Raw genomic sequence first — 21,550 nt, 5'->3', positions numbered from 1 at the left:
GTTTTTCTGATGTCCATATGGAAGAAAGGTTTGGTGTGGGTGTCGGGTTCACGCAGTGATGGTGATAGTTGTATGATTCTGTTTGCCTTCGGGAAAAATTTGTTTAATCTTTTCTTTTCTCGACCAACTGCCACCAAGAATATTCAGAGGATCTTTTAAGTTTTGGTTTTACCACTGCAACTTCAAGCTAAAATCAACCTACCGTATCCTACTATTTAAAGGCAATAAATTTTAGGACATTTTTTAAAATTATTTTAAATCAAATGTTTTTTTAAAAACATGGTATTTCTTGCACAAAAACAAAAGTGACGAAGCACAGTTGAGATCATTACGTTGATTTTAACTCGCATCATCTCGAGAGTGTGATTCATCAGTTAGTTTGGTGTACAGAATTTGGCCATAAATTTCTGTCACACACTATACACTTTCTGACTGAATAACAAAGATGATGCATCTACCCAGTATGTGATTACTAGCTGTAATGTGGAGACACACTCCACAACTTGGGGCGAACTCTTTTAAGAGCGACCGGTTGTGAATTTATAGCTGCTCTCTGTGAGGGGCCACCCTAAAAGTTATATTTTGATTTGGGTATTTTTCCTTATCACTATATTTTCAAAACAATTTTAGAAGTATGTTTATGGTCACTTCTAAACTTATTTTTGTTTTTCGTAACGAATAATGTCTATAATCTAAAAAGCATTGAAAGGTTAAGACAGTGCAGATTATAACCTTATCGATATCAGTTAGTCTTAGTATGCCATAACTTTACGAGTACGAGCAAATAGGTGGACCACCGCAATATTTTTTCTACTGATTCCGTTCAGTTCTTTTGATCATTGATCATCTGTAACTAGTTTTCTAATCGTTTATTAAACTTTATCTGAAAAGAATGGGAACATATTTTAGTTTTTCTCAAATTTCAAGTTCTGGCAAGTTTCAATTAATCATCAAAATTATTGAAGAAGCTTATGTTTCTTCTTCAGTCAAAGTTTCGTAAATTATGGTTTCTACAGTTTCTGTAAAATTCAGCATGCCGTACACTGCAATCACGAGTTTGTGTAAACTTGGAAAACAGTTAACTGTAAGTGGTTAAATTCATTTTTATGGATTCATGAATATAAAGAACTAGAGTTAATCCGCAGGTAACTTTCTAACAAATTTTTTGAACCAAAGATGTTCATTAATCATTCAAAGATATCAAATTTTGATATCAGTGTACTTCTAAGGCCTAAAGATTATCAAAGGGAACTAAGTGTTCGAGTATGCTACTTCTAAGAGTTGAAGTCATCCAGAATTTATATTAAAGGAATTCCAAAATCCAAGTAAGTCTTTTCTCTGTTTTTTAATATATATTTTAGTTTAATCTATTTTCAGTTTAGTTTTAGTTTAAACTGATGTAATTAGTATCAGCTTCATTCCTTCTTTAATATTTTCTTTGTGAAAGTAATTTCTTGCCACCTCATTTAATAACTCATTAACTTTCTCTCTTTCTCTATTATGCTTAAACATATAGCTTTGATAAATATCGTATGAAAAAAAAACTCAAAATTACAGAAAAAAATTCCAAAAAGTTTTATTACGTAGAAAGGATGGCATACAAAATATTAAAGTGGTATCTAATCAAAAGTAATAGTTTTTGAAACTGATGATCAGTACTTTTAAAAATCCTTTTCAATTCGAAAAAAATAAATACCTTTAGCTCAATGTTTAAACAAATGTTATGTTGCTAGATAATTACTCTTATATTTAAGATTTTGTTCACTCTCAACCATTAATTATAAAAGCTATAATTATTTTTTCTAAGTTATTTTATTCGTTTATATTTTGGTTTTGAGTGTTTTATATTTAATTTTGTTCTGGCCACATACGAGTACTTTGTATCAAACCTGTAACCTAATAGAAACTAACTGAACGAACCTAAACTAAACGAACTCAGTTTAAGAAGTTTTGTTGAAGCCAATCCTATTGGCTTTAACTTCCAAGTGATAAGTTTAAAGATAGTATTTTAATTGCATTGATTATTGATGCTTAATATTATTCCGAAATGCGTGCCGTAAATTATATTGGACTGTTGTAGAGGAAAACCTAATATTTATTAGTTTCAGTATTAAAATTGCATTAAAAAAGGTTTCAAAATAGAGACCTATTTATTTTTTAATAAGCACTTTTTATTCTCTTCATTTACCGTTGTATTTTTCTGTCCTTTACCAGCTCGCAGTTTCCATGAGAGCTCTTCTTTACATCCAGCAGCATGTCCTCACATTCGTTCACAGACATTTCTACATCGCGGACAATTGAAACATAAAGAAATGTACGTACTGTATCCTCTGGAGCTCTTCTTCAGGTAGGCTTATTGTATTATACATAAAGGAAGCTATCCACTCCATCTGTGGAGCTTCCGATATTTAAATCATTTCAACAGAAAATAAAACTTTTTTAGATAAATTATATTGTTTTCTTACAATCTGAATGATTTGTTTTTTTAAGTAGGTTTTAATTTGATTGAACAATTCAATACGTAAACACACGTAAACTTGTGTTTCTCAAATAAAACTATAGTTCGGTCGGTCCAAGTGTTCTTACTTTAACGAAAAAAGTTTCAATTTGATTGAATAATTCAACATGTGTAAAAAGAGTATAGAGTGTCTTCCCTTTGTTGGGCCTTGCATATAATTGCTATAATTGTTTTCATTAAAATTAAACAATTTCGTACTAGTTTAAATTTATATATAGTATAAATTTGAAAAGAGGTGTTGTTTTTATTTAGACAGATTTCTCGTTAATTTGAATCCATAATGTACTAGTTTAAACTTTCTTTAAGTAAATTAAAAGCAAATTCTGGGCAAAAAGTTAAATTGATTGAAAAATAGGTTTAGTTCAACTTATTTTTATAAACAGATTGTTCATTGATATGTTTGAATGTTAATTTTCAGATAAAAACAGCCGTTACTAGAAGAGTACGCCTGCTAAACTTCATCACATTGAACCAACCGTGCAAAGACGTTGGAAAACATCTATCCAGTTAAAGTTTACAAAGAATTTTTGTTATTAATCAACTATTTAAGATATAGAGTATAAATTAAACTAATTATTAAGAAACCTTACGTTCAACTTATGATATTGTTGAAAAGAAAATGTAGAATTGGTAGCAAAAAAAAAAAAAAGTGCATTTTTAAAAAGTAATTTACCTAAATGAATACATATAATTAAATAAGTATATTACAATACTAAATATTACAAAATTAAAAAAAAAGAACTGAGACGAGATGGTCTTTAACAACTCCTAATTGTTCACATGCCAAAAACTAGAGAGAGTCACCAAAATGATTAAATGTGAGTGTAACGCGGCCCTATATAAGTCATGAGAGTCACCAGCATGGTTAAATGTGTGTGCAAGGTGGTCCTATAGAAGCCATGAGAGTCACCAGCATGGTTAAATGTGTTTAAATGTTTTAGAAATATATGTGTAAGGTAGTCCTATGTAGTTCTAGAGAGTCGCCAGCATGGTTAAATGTGAGTGTAAGGTAGTACAGTGTAGGTCTAGAGGGTCGCCAGCATGGTTAAATGTGACTGTAGGGTAGTCGTATGTAGTTCTAGAGAGTCACCAACATGGTTAAATGTGAGTGTAAGGTAGTACAATGTAGGTCTAGAGGGTCGCCAACATGGTTAAATGTGAGTGCAAGTCATGAGAGTCGCCAGCATGGTTAAATGTGTGGTTTAACTAACTTCTCAGGCAGGCAACTGGTCACGAAACTCGAACTACCTTGTCTTCTACTTAAGATTTTTTTTGTAATGGTTTACTACAGGAGTATCCAAAAATTTAAAAACTTTGAATTCATAACTATAGTTTAAGGATGTTTTAAAGCAAAAATTTATTTTAAGGAAAATTTTTACTTCCAAGAAATATTGATTCATTTATGTAAACAAGACTAAAAATTACTGCTTAACTCGAGAACTTATCTCACAAATAATTTTTTTTTTTCTGATTTAAATCCATTTATTTTGAAAAGAATGCTGAGAAAAATTTATTTATTAATTAGATAAGTTTTTCCAATCTGGTTGTTTGACTTTCTGGAAAAACTATAAAATTGAAGGTAATAACACCTCTTTCTTACTGTAATTCTCAATAATTTTTTTACTTTCTGATGATAAATTTTCGACTTGTTAGTCACAACCATCTAATTCTTTTTTCCCCAAAATTTAAGGAAACTTACAAGAGGCAGGCAATTTTACCCAATAAGTTGGACTCAAAAACTGACACATTAATGATTTATTAGTTTTTTTTAGTGTATTCCCCTTTTTTAAATGACCGACAGCAAATATAAATTAAGGCTTAGTTCAAGGCAACTAGTTCATTAATGAATTGAATAATCATAAAGTAAAATTATCTGGAGCTACGAGTATTACAATCTGTTACAATTTTGCCTGACTTCTTCTCTGTTCTTTATTGCCATTTATTGATCTACCTTTTTTTAAAAGTTATAATTCAAAGTAATCAGAGCAAATTCTCTTAAAAAGTTCACTGTACTTGGATGAAACTAAAAGTTGTTAGTATTGCTTTAAAATTTAAGCATGTTGTGACGACATTATTTCAGATTTAATTTAATGATGATATTGCTATAGGATAATAAAAGCTTACTGATAATCTTACCATTTGCTACGAATAATACCGATCCAATCATTATCTTAAACAACATCAGTTTATGAGACATTGTCTGATATTTTATAATTCACTAATTTTCACAAAACTTTTTGTAAAAACTGACTCGTTTCACTTTTACAACTTATTTCAATTGAAACAATTTTCTACAGTTCAACTGCAAGTTGAAGAAAAGTGAAAGTAATAGATAAGAAATGAGGATATCTCATAACTTTTTACAGGTCTATTTACCTTTTCTTCCGGGTTTGCATTGAGCGCATTTATTTTATTTATCAACATCAAGGGGGTCATTGCAGTAAAAGTAATTACTGACTTATTAATAATGTAATCATTTAATGAACCCTTCTTTTGATTTCTCAAATGCCAGACTGTCGCCTCATTTAACTTATAAAGTTTACAATCAATTCTAAAAATTATTCCCAAGGACTTTGACTTATTGTAGTGAAACTACGTTCTATTCATCTTTGTTGCATTTCTAGACTGTCCTAAACTTATCTAGATTTACTGGTGGATTATCTCACGTCGTTTTCCCTTATTTAAAATAAAAACAAAAATAAAGATTCACAACCGCTATAAAGTATAGCAAAGTATTTACCAAACTCTTAATTACTTAGGAATTTCATCAGCTCTAGCGTTCGTATTCTAAAAACCTAAAGATAATTTAGATGGGTATCTTAGTCCACGATCTGAGGGATCCATTCACGTCACAAAACTCCCCCAGCTTTTCTAGACCTCTTCCTACTTTATCATCAAATGGTAAGTAACTCGAAGTATACCTTAATGAGTTATTAAGAAAATGGGTCACAAGTTTCCGTCTACACTTATCTATTGTTCTTTAATATGATATAATAATCAATTATAATGCGTAAATGATCAGTAATTGCGAGCTAAAATTTCATTGTGAAAGAATATTGACGTAACTAGCTTTTCCACTCTGAAGATTGGGTAAAGCCTGATTTGAGTTATTTAAAAAATGGTTCACAGGTAAATGTTTCCGCCTACACTTAACTATTATTCTTTAATATGATGTAATAATCAATTATAATGCGTGAATGATCAGTAATTGCGAGCTAAAATTTCATTGTGAAAGAATATTGACGTAACTAGCTTTTCCACTCTGAAGATTGGGTAAAGCCTGATTTGAGTTATTTAAAAATTGGTTCACAGGTAAATGTTTCCGCCTACACTCAACTATTACTCTTTAATATGATGTAAAATTCAATTATAAAGCGCAAATGATCAGTAATTGCGAGCTAAAATTTCATTATAAAAGAATATTGACGTAACTAGCTTTTCCACTCTAAGGCTTACATATGAAACAATTTCAATGCAAGATTAAGATCTTACTGCTAACGTAGAATTATAGGCAATGAAGAATTTATACAAATATTAACTTAAAAGATAAAATTATTTCTTAGGTTCGTGGAAATTCGCCACGTATAAGAGAGTAGGTAATAGGTTAAGTAGTTATTACGGATTATTCTTAAAAACAGCTTCAATGATTTGGTTCAAACTTTGTGTACTTTTTATTTAAGCTGTATTACATTAATTTTACTGAAAACTGTTTTCTGAAATCTTATTTTGAGACCATTTTTAGAGTACACCTTCATCCCTAGGTCTAACTCGTAAACTAGCATTTAAATAAAATTTTAAGTTTTACCACTAATTTATTATTAAACTTTACCTATTATTTAATAAAAATTCCAAATTTGAAGAAAATCTATCTAGCAGATTTTCAAGAATTAGCCAAAGAAGGTTAGAAGTATAGGTGCTCATTTTTGCCTTAAAAAACAATTTCTAATGGAAAATCAATTTTTAACTACTCATTTCAACTTGATAATTTAATATTCTTTCATTTTTTAAAAGAAAAAAATTAGTATTATTAATTTTTAATTGGAACTACTTTTTGTATTCTCCGCAAAACCATGTGCTTAGGTGTGACGTCATAAAGTAGTCCCAAATTATTTATTAAAAAAAAGACTTTAAACCTATTAATAGTGTGGGAAAATCATTTTTTTATCTAAATTAACTTGTTATTAATCCATTTTAAAAAGAATTATGCTTAAATTTGATTTTATAAAAAATCCAAGTTCAAATATGGCGACTAACGGATTTTTGCAGTCAGTTGCCATTGGGCTCCCGACCAGTCAACATCTATGTAGTTCATGTAAGTAAGATTTTACTATTTTTTTAATTAAATTCAATCAAATTTTTATTAAAATTAATAGAAAATTAAATTAGTGATACAACTATATTAAATTTACGGGGTCTTAGATATTTTTTTATTAAAAAATTAAACAAAACATTAATTGAATTAGCACGTGGTCGACCAATGAATCTTGCATGCCTGAGCAAGCAATGATTCGTATTTCTTTAATTATTTTTCTATTTCACTTTATTAATTTTTACATTTTAACTGGAAATTAATTTGAATTATTATTTTAAATATTTTTTTTACTAAAAAATTAAACAAATTGAATTAGCACGTGGTCGACCAATGAATCTTGCATGCCTGGACAAGCAATGATTCGTTTTTCCTTAATTATTTTTCTATTTCCCTTTGTTAATTTTTACACTTTAACTTGAAATTAATTTTTATTATTTAAATTTTTTTTTTATAATCTGAGCAATTTCTAAAATTCATTTCAGATACTTAAGTACATTTAAATTAATATTTTTGAATTAATTTATTTTTATTTTTTGTAACTGCACTCTTGAAATAGCTTTTTACCTTGGAACACTTCTTAACCACTTCACTAAAACAATCAATAATCCAAATTATGAAGCAAGTCACCCCGAACAGGCGATTGTCTTTACCTACCTTGAACTGAATACGCAGAGGTTAAGTAAATTTTGGAAAAAACAAGTAAGTAATATTTATTATTATATTCAATAAGAACTGCAAATTAAAAATTTTAAATAGAAATTCAAATAGTTTAAAATAAAATGAATTAATGAAATCAATTAAGGATTCAAATGAAACATGCTACAAACTACAATTGATTGGATTTTGAAATAATTTTAAAGCGCACAATATGAAAGACAACCTTCACTTTAGAGTTAAGCAATAAATAAAAAGAAAGATGTAAATATCGTTGATTTAAAATACACTAAGTGAATATATAAGATTTTTATGAGAAATGGGTAAGTTAATTACTTCCTAAAGTTGATCTAAAACAATCTTCATTAAATTCATTCTTTAAAAACAATATCGAGATTTTCAGTTAGTACATTTCATTAATAAGGACAACTATTCCTAGAACTTATTGTTATTAAGAAATTCGGTAGATAGAGGTTTTTGGGGAGCAAAAACTGATCTCTACCTCCTCGAGGTGCTCCCTGGGCAACTACTCCCGGGAGTAGGCTAACAGAGACAGTACACTTTTCTAACTTATTAAATTAATTTTTTTTCCAAATTTAATTAAAAGTTGTAGAATATAAAAGTATCTGGTGCAGTATCGCGAACGTTTGGGATATCTATATCAAAACTATACAAATTATTTAATAGGTTATTTACTAGGATATTCTTTTATTAACAAATTCTCATCCATATATATATATAAAAATAGTTTTAAGAATTAACTTAATCATAAGTGGCTATAAAAAATGATACAAAGCACTAGTTTTAGTTACAGTATTAGTTATGGTTTAGTTTTAGAGTAGGTAATGAATTAAGTATTAGTTGTAGTTATATGTATAGTTTTAAGAATTAGTTATAAAAGTAGGTAGTTTTAAGAATTAATTATAAAAGTAGGTATAGTTTTAAGTATTAGTTATAAAAATAGGTATAGTTTTAAAAATTAGTTGTAGAAATACTAGGTATAGTTTTAAGATTTAGATATAGTAGTAGGTATAGTTTTAAGAATTAGTTATAAAAGTAGGTAGTTTTAAGAATTAATTATAAAAGTAGGTATAGTTTTAAGTAATAGTTATAAAAATAGGTATAGTTTTAAAAATTAGTTGTAGAAATACTAGGTATAGTTTTAAGATTTAGATATAGTAGTAGGTATAGTTTTAAGAATTAGATATAGAAGTAGGTATAGTTTTAAGAATTAGATGTAGAAGTAGGTATAGTTTTAAGAATTAGTTATAGAAGTAGGTATAGTTTTAAGAATTAGTTGTAGAAGTAGGTGTAGTTTTAAGTATTAGATATAGAAGTATGTATAGTTTTAAGAATTAGTTATAAAAGTAGGTAGTTTTAAGAATTAATTATAAAAGTAGGTATAGTTTTAAGTATTAGTTATAAAAATAGGTATAGTTTTAAAAATTAGTTGTAGAAATACTAGGTATAGTTTTAAGATTTAGATGTAGTAGTAGGTATAGTTTTAAGAATTAGTTATAAAAGTAGGTAGTTTTAAGAATTAATTATAAAAGTAGGTATAGTTTTAAGAATTAGTTATAGAAGTAGGTATAGTTTTAAGAATTAGTTGTAGAAGTAGGTGTAGTTTTAAGTATTAGATATAGAAGTATGTATAGTTTTAAGAATTAGTTATAAAAGTAGGTAGTTTTAAGAATTAATTATAAAAGTAGGTATAGTTTTAAGTATTAGTTATAAAAATAGGTATAGTTTTAAAAATTAGTTGTAGAAATACTAGGTATAGTTTTAAGATTTAGATATAGTAGTAGGTATAGTTTTAAGAATTAGTTATAAAAGTAGGTAGTTTTAAGAATTAATTATAAAAGTAGGTATAGTTTTAAGTATTAGTTATAAAAATAGGTATAGTTTTAAAAATTAGTTGTAGAAATACTAGGTATAGTTTTAAGATTTAGATATAGTAGTAGGTATAGTTTTAAGAATTAGTTATAAAAGTAGGTAGTTTTAAGAATTAATTATAAAAGTAGGTATAGTTTTAAGTATTAGTTATAAAAATAGGTATAGTTTTAAAAATTAGTTGTAGAAGTAGGTGTAGTTTTGAGTATTAGATATAGAAGTATGTATAGTTTTAAGAATTAGTTTTAAAAGTAGGTAGTTTTAAGAATTAATTATAAAAGTAGGTATAGTTTTAAGTATTAGTTATAAAAATAGGTATAGTTTTAAAAATTAGTTGTAGAAATACTAGGTATAGTTTTAAGATTTAGATATAGTAGTAGGTATAGTTTTAAGAATTAGATATAGAAGTAGGTATAGTTTTAAGAATTAGATATAGAAGTAGGTATGGTTTTAAGAATTAGTTATAAAAGTAGGTAGTTTTAAGAATTAATTGTAAAAGTAGGTATAGTTTTAAGTATTAGTTTTAAAAATAGGTATAGTTTTAAAAATTAGTTGTAGAAATACTAGGTATAGTTTTAAGATTTAGATATAGAAGTAGGTATAGTTTTAAGAATTAGATATAGAAGTAGGTATAGTTTTAAGGATTAGTTATAAAACTAGGTAGTTTTAAGAATTAGTTATAAGAATAAGTATAGTTTAAGAATTACTTGTAGAAATAGGTATAGTTTTAAATATTAGATTTAGAAGTAGGTATAGTTTTAAGGATTAGTTATAAAACTAGGTAGTTTTAAGAATTAGTTATAAGAATAAGTATAGTTTTAAGAGTTAGTTGTAGAAATAGGTATAGTTTTAAATATTAGATTTAGAAGTAGGTATAGTTTCAAGAATTAGTTATAGAAGTAGGTATAGTTTTAAATATTAGATATAGAAGTAGGTATAGTTTTAAGTATTAGTTATAGAAGTAGGTATAGTTTTAAGCGCATTTAAATGCCATCATATCAGTTTACATTCAATGTAAAAGCTCAGGTGTTATGAGATTCAATTTTAATAGATAATTGCATTAAAAGGAGTAGGATTAGGGCAGCTTTAATCAAAAAATGATGCAAGTGCCTCGATTTGATTTTTATTTGTTGCTCCAAATAATGCAAATAATAAAATGGTGACTTAAATATGGTTTCTGTCATTAGATTGACATTAACATATTCTTATAAATTAATATCTCAGAGAACTGATTTTGATGCTAATTTTTATAAATGCACTTTTAGTTTTTTATTCCTCTGAAACTTTCTGCACCTTTCACATCTTTGCATGTTAATAAAAAAATAATTGCTAGCTTAAATTTGAGACTTAATTTTTCTAGGGTTCACTAATACGTTATACGATATTTTAACAGTATGGTACCATACTACTAATATCTGGGCAACTAAATAATTTAAGAAATGTCTGTGGGGAATAAAACGGAGCGCGTACTGGTGATATTAGTATTGGGGGAACTCCTAGGCAACGATAAAATCGGATATCCGGGTATTTTGATAATCCGTGAATGTCAAAATAATTCGGTGTTAAATATCCTCCGTCCGAGTTACAATTTTATTTTAAAAAGCTTAAAAGATTATTCGGTGTGGAGCGTGTTCGGGAAGTAATACGGTGTGGCAAACGGAACTGAAACGGTTTGCGGTGTATTTCGATAATATGTGATCTCTAGAACAATTATATAAGCCATATGACCGAACAATTAGTTAGCTGTTTAAACATTTAGTATAAACTATTTAAGTATTTAGTTTATAAGTTGGCAAAGTTGTATGGGCAGTATGCCCCTGCTATATTAGAAGGAACCGTATCTTTAGAAACCCACTGGATGTCTTAAGTAATTAGAAAGGCAGTATGCTTCAGTCATATCAGAAGAAACCATATCTTAGGAATCTCAGCGGATGGCTGAAGTATCTAGTTTGTAAGTTAGGTTAAGCTTAGTTGTAAGTTGGGCAGTATGCCCCTACAATATGAGAAGAAACCATATCTTAGGAATCCCAGTGGATGGCTGAAGTATCTAGTTTGTAAGTTAGGTTAAGCTTAGTTGTAAGTTGGGCTGTATGCCCCTACAATATGAGAAGAAACCATATCTTAGGAATCTCAGCGGATGGCTGAAGTATCTAGTTTGTAAGTTAGGTTAAGCTTAGTTGTAAGTTGGGCAGTATGCCCCTGCAATATGAGAAGAAACCATATCTTAGGAATTTCATTGGATGGCTAAAGTATCTAGTTTGTAAGTTAGGTTAAGCTTAGTTGTAAGTTGGGCAGTACGCCCCTGTAATACGAGAAGAACCCATATCTTAGGAATCTCAGTGGATGGCTGAAGAATCTAGTTTGTAAGTTAGGTTAAGCTTAGTTGTAAGTTGGGCTGTATGCCCTTACAATATGAGAAGAAACCATATCTTAGGAATCTCAGCGGATGGCTGAAGTATCTAGTTTGTAAGTTAGGTTAAGCTTAGTTGTAAGTTGGGCAGTATGCCACTGCAATATGAGAAGGAATCATATCTTAGGAATCTCAGTGGATTGCTGAAGTATCTACTTAGTAAGTTAGGTTAAGATTAGTTGGAAGTTGGGCAGTATGCCCCTGCAATATGAGAAGAAACCATATCTTAGGAATCTCAGTGGATATCAGAAGAAACTAGTTTGTAAGTTAGATTAAGCTTAGTTTTAAGTTGGGCATTACGCCCTTGCAATATGAGAAGAAACCATATCTTAGGAATCTCAATGGATCGCTAAACTATTTAGTTTATAAGTTAAGATAAGCTTAGTTTTAAGTTGGGCATTAGGCCTCTGCAATACGAGAAGAAACCATATCTTAGGAATCTCAATGGATCGCTAAATTATTTAGTTTATAAGTTAGGTTAAGCTTAGTTTTTAGTTGGGCAGTAAGCTTTGGCAATATGAGAAGAAACCATATCTTAGGAATCTCAGTGGATGGCTGAAGAGTCTAGTTTGTAAGTTAGATTAAGCTTAGTTTTAAGTTGGGCATTACGCCCCTGCAATATGAGAAGAAACCATATCTTAGGAATCTCAGTGGATGGCTGAAGAATCTAGTTTGTAAGTTAGATTAAGCTTAGTTTTAAGTAGGGCATTACGCCCCTGCAATATTAGAAGAAACCATATCTTAGGAATCTCAATGGATCGCTAAATTATTTACTTTGTAAGTTAGGTTAAGCTTAGTAGTAAGTTGAGCTGTAATCCCCTGCAATATGGGAAGAAACCATATCTTAGGAATCTCAGTGGATGGCTGAAGAATCTAGTTTGTAAGTTAGATTAAGCTTAGTTTTAAGTTGGGCAGTATGCTTCTGCAATATAAGAAGAAACCAGATCTTAGGAATGTCAGTGGATGGCTGAAATATCTAGTTTGTAAGTTAGATTAAGCTTAGTTGTAAGTTGGGCATTACGCCTCTGCAATATGAGAAGAAACCATATCTTAGGAATCTCAGTGGATGACTGAACCATCTAGTTTGTGAGTTAGATTAAGCTTAGTTGTAAGTTACGCATTACGCCCCTGCAATATGAGAAGAAACCATATCTTAGGAATCACAGTGGATGGCTAAAGTATCTAGTTTGTAAGATAGGTTAAGCTTAGTAGTAATTTGAGCTGTAATCCCCTGCAATATGAGAAGAAACCATATCTTAGGAATGTCAGCGGATGGCTGAAATATCTAGTTTGTAAGTTAGGTTAAGCTTAGTTGTAAGTTGGGCATTACGCCCTTGCAATATGAGAAGAAACCATATCTTAGGAATCTCAATGGATCGCTAAACTATTTAGTATATAAGTTAGGATAAGCTTAGTTTTAAGTTGGGCATTAGGCCTCTGCAATACGAGAAGAAACCATATTATAGGAATCTCAATGGATCGCTAAATTATTTAGTTTATAAGTTAGGTTAAGCTTAGTTTTTAGTTGGGCAGTATGCTTTGGTAATATGAGAAGAAACCATATCTTAGGAATCTCAGTGGAAGGCTGAAGAATCTAGTTTGTAAGTTAGATTAAGCTTAGTTTTAAGTTGGGCATTACGCCCCTGCAATATGAGAAGAAACCTTATCTTAGGAATCTCAGTGGATGGCTGAAATATCTAGTTTGTAAGTTAGGTTAAGCTTAGTTGTAAGTTGGGCACTATGCACCTGCAATATGAGAAGAAACCATATCTTAGGAATGTCAGTGGATGGCTGAAATATCTAGTTTGTAACTTAGGTTAAGCTTAGTTGTAAGTTGGGCATTACGCCTCTGCAATATGAGAAGAAACCATATCTTAGGAATGTCAGTGGATGGCTGAAATATCTAGTTTGTAAGTTAGATTAAGCTTAGTTGTAAGTTGGGCATTACGCCTCGGCAATATGAGAAGAAACCATATCTTAGGAATCTCAGTGGATGACTGAACAATCTAGTTTGTAAGTTAGATTAAGCTTAGTTGTAAGTTGCGCATTACGCCCCTGCAATATGAGAAGAAACCATATCTTTGGAATCTCAGTGGATCGCTAAATTATTTAGTTTGTAAGATAGGTTAAGCTTAGTAGTAATTTGAGCTGTAATCCCCTGCAATATGAGAAGAAACCATATCTTAGGAATCTCAGTGGATGGCTGAAGAAACTAGTTTGTAAGTTAGATTAAGCTTAGTTTTAAGTTGGGCATTACGCCTCTGCCATATGAGAAGAAACCATATCTTAGGAATCTCAATGCATCGCTAAATTATTTAGTTTAAAAGTTAGGTTAAGCATAGTTTTAAGTTGGGCAGTATGCTTCTGCAATATGAGAAGAAACCATATCTTTGGAAATTCAGTGGATGGCTAAAAAAACTAGTTTGTAAGTTAGATTAAGCTTAGTTGTAAGTTGGGCATTACGTCCCTGCTATATGAGAAGAAACCGTATCTTAGGAATCTCAGTGGATGGCTAAAGAATCTAGTTTGTAAGTTAGGTTAAGCTTAGTAGTAAGTTGGGCATTACGCCTCTGCAATATGAGAAGAAACCATATCTTAGGAATGTCAGTGGATGGCTGAAATATCTAGTTTGTAAGTTAGATTAAGCTTAGTTGTAAGTTGGGCATTACGCCTCTGCAATATGAGAAGAAACCATATCTTAGGAATCTCAGTGGATGACTGAACAATCTAGTTTGTAAGTTAGATTAAGCTTAGTTGTAAGTTGCGCATTACGCCCCTGCAATATGAGAAGAAACCATATCTTAGGAATCTCAGTGGATGGCTAAAGTATCTAGTTTGTAAGATAGGTTAAGCTTAGTAGTAATTTGAGCTGTAATCCCCTGCAATATGAGAAGAAACCATATCTTAGGAATCTCAGTGGATGATTGAAGAAACTAGTTTGTAAGTTAGATTAAGCTTAGTTGTAAGTTGGGCATTACGTCCCTGCAATATGAGAAGAAACCATATCTTAGGAATGTCAGTGGATGGCTGAAATATCTAGTTTGTAACTTAGGTTAAGCTTAGTTGTAAGTTGGGCATTACGCCTCTGCAATATGTGAAGAAACCATATCTTAGGAATGTCAGTGGATGGCTGAAATATCTAGTTTGTAAGTTAGATTAAGCTTAGTTGTAAGTTGGGCATTACGCCTCTGCAATATGAGAAGAAACCATATCTTAGGAATCTCAGTGGATGACTGAACAATCTAGTTTGTAAGTTAGATTAAGCTTAGTTGTAAGTTGCGCATTACGCCCCTGCAATATGAGAAGAAACCATATCTTTGGAATCTCAGTGGATCGCTAAATTATTTAGTTTGTAAGATAGGTTAAGCTTAGTAGTAATTTGAGCTGTAATCCCCTGCAATATGAGAAGAAACCATATCTTAGGAATCTCAGTGGATGGCTGAAGAAACTAGTTTGTAAGTTAGATTAAGCTTAGTTTTAAGTTGGGCATTACGCCTCTGCCATATGAGAAGAAACCATATCTTAGGAATCTCAATGCATCGCTAAATTATTTAGTTTAAAAGTTAGGTTAAGCATAGTTTTAATTTGGGCAGTATGCTTCTGCAATATGAGAAGAAACCATATCTTTGGAAATTCAGTGGATGGCTAAAAAAACTAGTTTGTAAGTTAGATTAAGCTTAGTTGTAAGTTGGGCATTACGTCCCTGCTATATGAGAAGAAACCGTATCTTAGGAATCTCAGTGGATGGCTAAAGAATCTAGTTTGTAAGTTAGGTTAAGCTTAGTAGTAAGTTGGGCATTACGCCTCTGCAATATGAGAAGAAACCATATCTTAGGAATGTCAGTGGATGGCTGAAATATCTAGTTTGTAAGATAGATTAAGCTTAGTTGTAAGTTGGGCATTACGCCTCTGCAATATGAGAAGAAACCATATCTTAGGAATCTCAGTGGATGACTGAACAATCTAGTTTGTAAGTTAGATTAAGCTTAGTTGTAAATTGCGCATTACGCCCCTGCAATATGAGAAGAAACCATATCTTAGGAATCTCAGTGGATGGCTAAAGTATCTAGTTTGTAAGATAGGTTAAGCTTAGTAGTAATTTGAGCTGTAATCCCCTGCAATATGAGAAGAAACCATATCTTAGGAATCTCAGTGGATGATTGAAGAAACTAGTTTGTAAGTTAGATTAAGCTTAGTTGTAAGTTGGGCATTACGTCCCTGCAATATGAGAAGAAACCATATCTTTGGAATGTCAGTGGATGGCTGAAATATCTAGTTTGTAACTTAGGTTAAGCTTAGTAGTAAGTTGGGCATTACGCCTCTGCAATATGAGAAGAAACCATATCTTAGGAATGTCAGTGGATGGCTGAAATATCTAGTTTGTAAGTTAGATTAAGCTTAGTTGTAAGTTGGGCATTACGCCTCTGCAATATGAGAAGAAACCATATCTTAGGAATCTCAGTGGATGACTGAACAATCTAGTTTGTAAGTTAGATTAAGCTTAGTTGTAAGTTGCGCATTACGCCCCTGCAATATGAGAAGAAACCATATCTTTGGAATCTCAGTGGATCGCTAAATTATTTAGTTTGTAAGATAGGTTAAGCTTAGTAGTAATTTGAGCTGTAATCCGCTGCAATATGAGAAGAAACCATATCTTAGGAATCTCAGTGGATGGCTGAAGAAACTAGTTTGTAAGTTAGATTAAGCTTAGTTGTAAGTTGGGCATTACGTCCCTGCTATATGAGAAGAAACCGTATCTTAGGAATCTCAATGCATCGCTAAATTATTTAGTTTAAAAGTTAGGTTAAGCATAGTTTTAAGTTGGGCAGTATGCTTCTGCAATATGAGAAGAAACCATATCTTTGGAAATTCAGTGGATGGCTAAAAAAACTAGTTTGTAAGTTAGATTAAGCTTAGTTGTAAGTTGGGCATTACGTCCCTGCTATATGAGAAGAAACCGTATCTTAGGAATCTCAGTGGATGGCTAAAGAATCTTGTTTGTAAGTTAGGTTAAGCTTAGTAGTAAGTTGGGCATTACGCCTCTGCAATATGAGAAGAAACCATATCTTAGGAATGTCAGTGGATGGCTGAAATATCTAGTTTGTAAGTTAGATTAAGCTTAGTTGTAAGTTGGGCATTACGCCTCTGCAATATGAGAAGAAACCATATCTTAGGAATCTCAGTGGATGACTGAACAATCTAGTTTGTAAGTTAGATTAAGCTTAGTTGTAAGTTGCGCATTACACCCCTGCAATATGAGAAGAAACCATATCTTAGGAATCTCAGTGGATGGCTAAAGTATCTAGTTTGTAAGATAGGTTAAGCTTAGTAGTAATTTGAGCTGTAATCCCCTGCAATATGAGAAGAAACCATATCTTAGGAATCTCAGTGGATGGCTGAAGAAACTAGTTTGTAAGTTAGATTAAGCTTAGTTGTAAGTTGGGCATTACGTCCCTGCAATATGACAAGAAACCATATCTTAGGAATCTCAGTGGATGGCTAAAGTATCTAGTTTGTAAGTTAGGTTAAGCTTAGTGGTAAGTTGGGCTGTATGCCCCAGCAATTTGTGAAGAAACCATATCTTAGGAATTTCAGTGGATGGTTAAAATATCTAGTTTGTAACTTAGGTTAAGCTTAGTTTCAAGTTGGGCATTACGCCCTTACAATATGAGAAGTAACCATATCTTAGGAATCTCAGTGGATGGCTGAAGTATATAGTTTGTAACTTAGGTTAAGCTTAGTTGTAGGTTGGGCAGTATGCCTCTGCAATAAGGGAAGAAACCATATCTTAGGAATCTCAGTGGATGGCTAAAGTATCTAGTTTGTAAGTTAGGTTAAGCTTAGTAGTAAGTTGAGCTGTAATCTCCTGCAATATTAGAAGAAACCATATCTTAGGAATCTCAGTGGATGGATGAAGAATGTAGTTTGTAAGTTAGATTAAGCTTAGTTGTAAGTTGGGCATTACGCCTCGGCAATATGAGAAGAAACCATATCATAGGAATCTCAGTGGATCGCTAAATTATTTAGTTTATAAGTTAGGTTAAGCTTAATTTTAAGTTGGGCAGTATGCTTCTGCAATATGAGATGAAACCATATTTTAGGAATGGAATCACAGTGGATGGCTGAAATATCTAGTTTGTATGTTAGGTTAAGCTTAGTTGTAAGTTGGGCCTTACGCTATTGTAATATGAGAAGAAACCATATCTTAGGAATCTCAATGGATCGCAAAACTATTTAGTATATAAGTTAGGATAAGCTTAGTTTTAAGTTGGGCATTAGGCCTCTGCAATACGAGAAGAAACCATATTATAGGAATCTCAATGAATCGCTAAATTATTTAGTTTATAAGTTAGGTTAAGCTTAGTTTTTAGTTGGGCAGTATGCTTTGGCAATATGAGAAGAAACCATATCTTAGGAATCTCAGTGGATGGCTAAAGTATGTAGTTTGTAAGTTAGGTTAAGCTAAGTAGTAAGTTGAGCTGTAATCCCCTGCAATATGAGAAGAAACCATATCTTAGGAATCTCAGTGGATGGCTGAAGAATTTAGTTTGTAAGTTAGATTAAGCTTAGTTTTAAGTTGGGCATTACGCCCCTGCAATATGAGAAGAAACCATATCTTAGGAATCTCAATAGATCGCTAAATTATTTAGTTTGCAAGTTAGGTTAAGCTTAGTTTTACGTTGGGCAGTATGCATCTGCAATATGAGAAGTAACCATATCTTAGGAATCTCAGTGGATGGCTTAAGAATCTAGTTTGTAAGTTAGATTAAGCTTAGTTGTAAGTTGCGCATTACGCCCCTGCAATATGAGAAGAATCCATATCCTAGGAATCTCAGTGGATGACTGAAGAATCTAGTTTGTAAGTTAGATTAGGCTTAGTTGTAAGTTGCGCATTACGCCCCTGCAATATGAGAAGAAACCTTATCTTAAGAACCTCAAGGATGCTTAAAGGAATTAGTATATAAGTTAGCTTAGTTTAAGTATGTGCAGTATCCATCCTTTAGCTCAGAAGAATACCATATCTTTGGAATCGTAATAGTGGATCTGACATTAGTTCATAAGTAGTATTTTAAGGAAATTCTTTGGAACAGATCGTTTAATTAGTTTCATACCAACTATAATAGTAATTTCAGTATACCTCATCTAATAATAACACATTCTAAACTAACTTAAGTGAGCACTTCAATTTTGTTTTGCAGACTGTTGAAGTGCTCTTGAAGTATTGGTATATGTTTAAATTTCGCTTTTATTTTTTTTGTACACTTAGCATTTTTGGTGCAAATAAAGGACTTTGTTTCTTTCGGAACAGATAGAGTACATTTCCTGGCAATATATTTTTTTAATTAATCTGTGTTTTAATCCTAAAAGGAAGGTTGTATTTAGGTAAAAGTGTGACATTGATTAGAAAGAGGAAACGGTTGATCAGGTTGATTGCGTTCATTGGGAATCTTGTCGAGAAGGTTTCATTTCAAATTCGTCCAAGAATGGTGATCTTTTTTAGCTAGTATTGATAGCATTCTCAAAAGAGTCTGATTGTTTTTACATTAATAGCTTCGCAGTCAGTCGGAAATCTTTAGGAGTTTAATTACTAATAATTGATTCACTTACTTTTACAAATTTCTATCATAATCTTGGGTTCAATAATAATTATAATTCCACTTATTTTTCATTTTCATATTCAATTAATATGGTGTAACTAATAGCATGATAATAATGCATGAAAAACTTAAATCATTTCACTAATTGCATGTGCACTAATCACTTAAATGAATACTTGGAATTATAATTATTTAAAACATTTTAGTGGTAACTATTAATGTTTTTCTTCGGCTTTTTAAGGCCAACTGTGAATCAATTGTACAGACCTATAAAATATTGTAGTAGGTTTATTTCGCATACACATTCTGCACAACACTTCCTGTCAAAAAACACTAGCTCCGATTTTACACATTACACGATTCAGTTTTTTTAATTTGTTGTTTCTAGGTTGATTTGTTTAATTTTAGGCTGAGGTTTCTGTTGTTAATCGTCTTCTTTGTTGTATCTTGAAATTCGTTTTCTTTGTTTGTTTTGCAGACTTGGTTTTCTTCAAGTCTGAATCTTTTTGTAAGTCCAATTACCCACAAGTCCAAAAACCCTTTTTTTCCGAACGCCTTTCTGATTATCCTTCCCTGTTTCCCAAATTGCCCCATCTTATATATAACCTAGAAATCTAGGTTTACGTCATTCTAGTCACCGGTCTATGCAGACAGATCTCCCTGTATTTCCCTCAGTCACTAAATGATTTATTTACACTATTCCCCTATCCTCCAATTTTCCCCAAACACATTTTTCCGAACTCCATTGGAGTTCTATGTTACCCTATGCCTGCTTAAAAGACCATCTAGAATGCGGATGTGGGTAGAAAGGCGTTCTTTGGGGAGCGAAAACTGATCTCTACCTCCTCGAGGTGCTCCCCGGGCAACTACTCCCCGGAGTAGGCTAACAGAGATAGTACACTTTTCTAACTTATTAAATTAACCATTTTTCCAAATTTAATTAACATTTATAAATACAAAGATATATAAAGAATATAAAAGTGTTATCTGGTGCAGTATCGAAAACTTTTGAGATATCTAAATCAAAACTAGCTTTAAAAATAAACTTCTACTGCTCCAGTTCGAGCTTGAAATAAAACTAATAAGATCTCGTCAAGTTATTTCTTCTTCTCCAGCAAACGGGCTGAATTTTTTCAACTTTTTCTTGCACTGATGTCTTCTTTTGACTTAAATTCGCTGTTTACTTTTTATGAGCGAAACTTAAATTAACTAGCAAAAATTTAATGCCAGCTAAGTATACAATTTTTTGTACTAATCTTGGAATCAGGGTTCGTTATAAATCGATAATGGTATATTTACAAAACAAGTCAAAGTGATAAACAGAAAAATATATACATAGCGATACTTCATGGCAGAATAAACATACTGACCTGACAGAATTAAAGAAGGCCTCTCGTTAGTTTAAGTCTAGTTTATTTAGTGACGTTTCACAGAAATAACATTATAGTTTACCTAACAAATTAAACTATTCATGTTCCAAACAATTAGTTTTAAGTATAGTTAAGATAATAATTAAGATCAAGGGTAATGAAGAACGTCAATGATAATGAAGATGAGGTACCTAGCTTTGATGAGGAAACCAACAAATTTAAATGCTACTTATTTATAAGTTAGTTTTAAGAAACGCTAATTCCAAGCTGTGATGAGGAAACCTAACTTCGTTTAGTTAAGTTAGTTTTAAGATATTTTAAGTTTGTATATTTCATTAAAAGAAAAAAATGATATCTCACTCTTTTTCTCCCTAATCCTCTTTACATTAAGCACCAGTATGATGAATTGTACGACTAAGAAGAAAGCAGCTATGATATGGAAGCCAAAAATCATTTATACGAATTAAGTAAGTAAGAAGCTATAGAAGTAAGCCAAATCCTGACACTCAGTGAAGTGGAAGTCAAGCATCGTTTTAAATTAATTAATTTAGTAAATTTATAGCTATAACTGTGATGCAGTGATGTGAAAACAAAAAAAAATTGTTAACATAAGTTAGTTTTAGAAAAAAGCTTAAATTAGTTTGGGAACCTATTTTTGTTTAGTTGTTAGTTATAAGATAGTTTAAGCAAACGCTAATTCCGAGCTGTGATGAGGAAACTAAATATCATTTAAGTGCTAATTTAAAATCTAATTCTTTAAGAAGATGGGATGTGGAAAGAACTCATAATTTAATCGTT

General features: G+C 31.2%; 1 long non-coding RNA gene across 1 annotated transcript; it reads left to right on the top strand.

The window, feature by feature from the left end:
- The first annotated feature begins 733 nt into the window (after nt 1-733).
- Nucleotides 734-4,653, top strand: LOC141448052 (uncharacterized). Its single transcript, XR_012454807.1, has 3 exons — nt 734-1,325; nt 2,215-2,347; nt 2,937-4,653. It is a non-coding gene; the product is annotated as an uncharacterized lncRNA (long non-coding RNA).
- The last annotated feature ends 16,897 nt before the right edge of the window (nt 4,654-21,550 follow it).

Source organism: Rhodnius prolixus, unplaced genomic scaffold (assembly GCF_049639745.1).
Source record: "Rhodnius prolixus isolate KJV_2025 unplaced genomic scaffold, Rpr scaffold_13, whole genome shotgun sequence".
NCBI lineage: Eukaryota > Metazoa > Arthropoda > Insecta > Hemiptera > Reduviidae > Rhodnius > Rhodnius prolixus.
The sequence above is the reverse complement of the archived record's forward strand: the minus strand, read 5'-3'. Positions and strand labels throughout refer to the sequence as shown.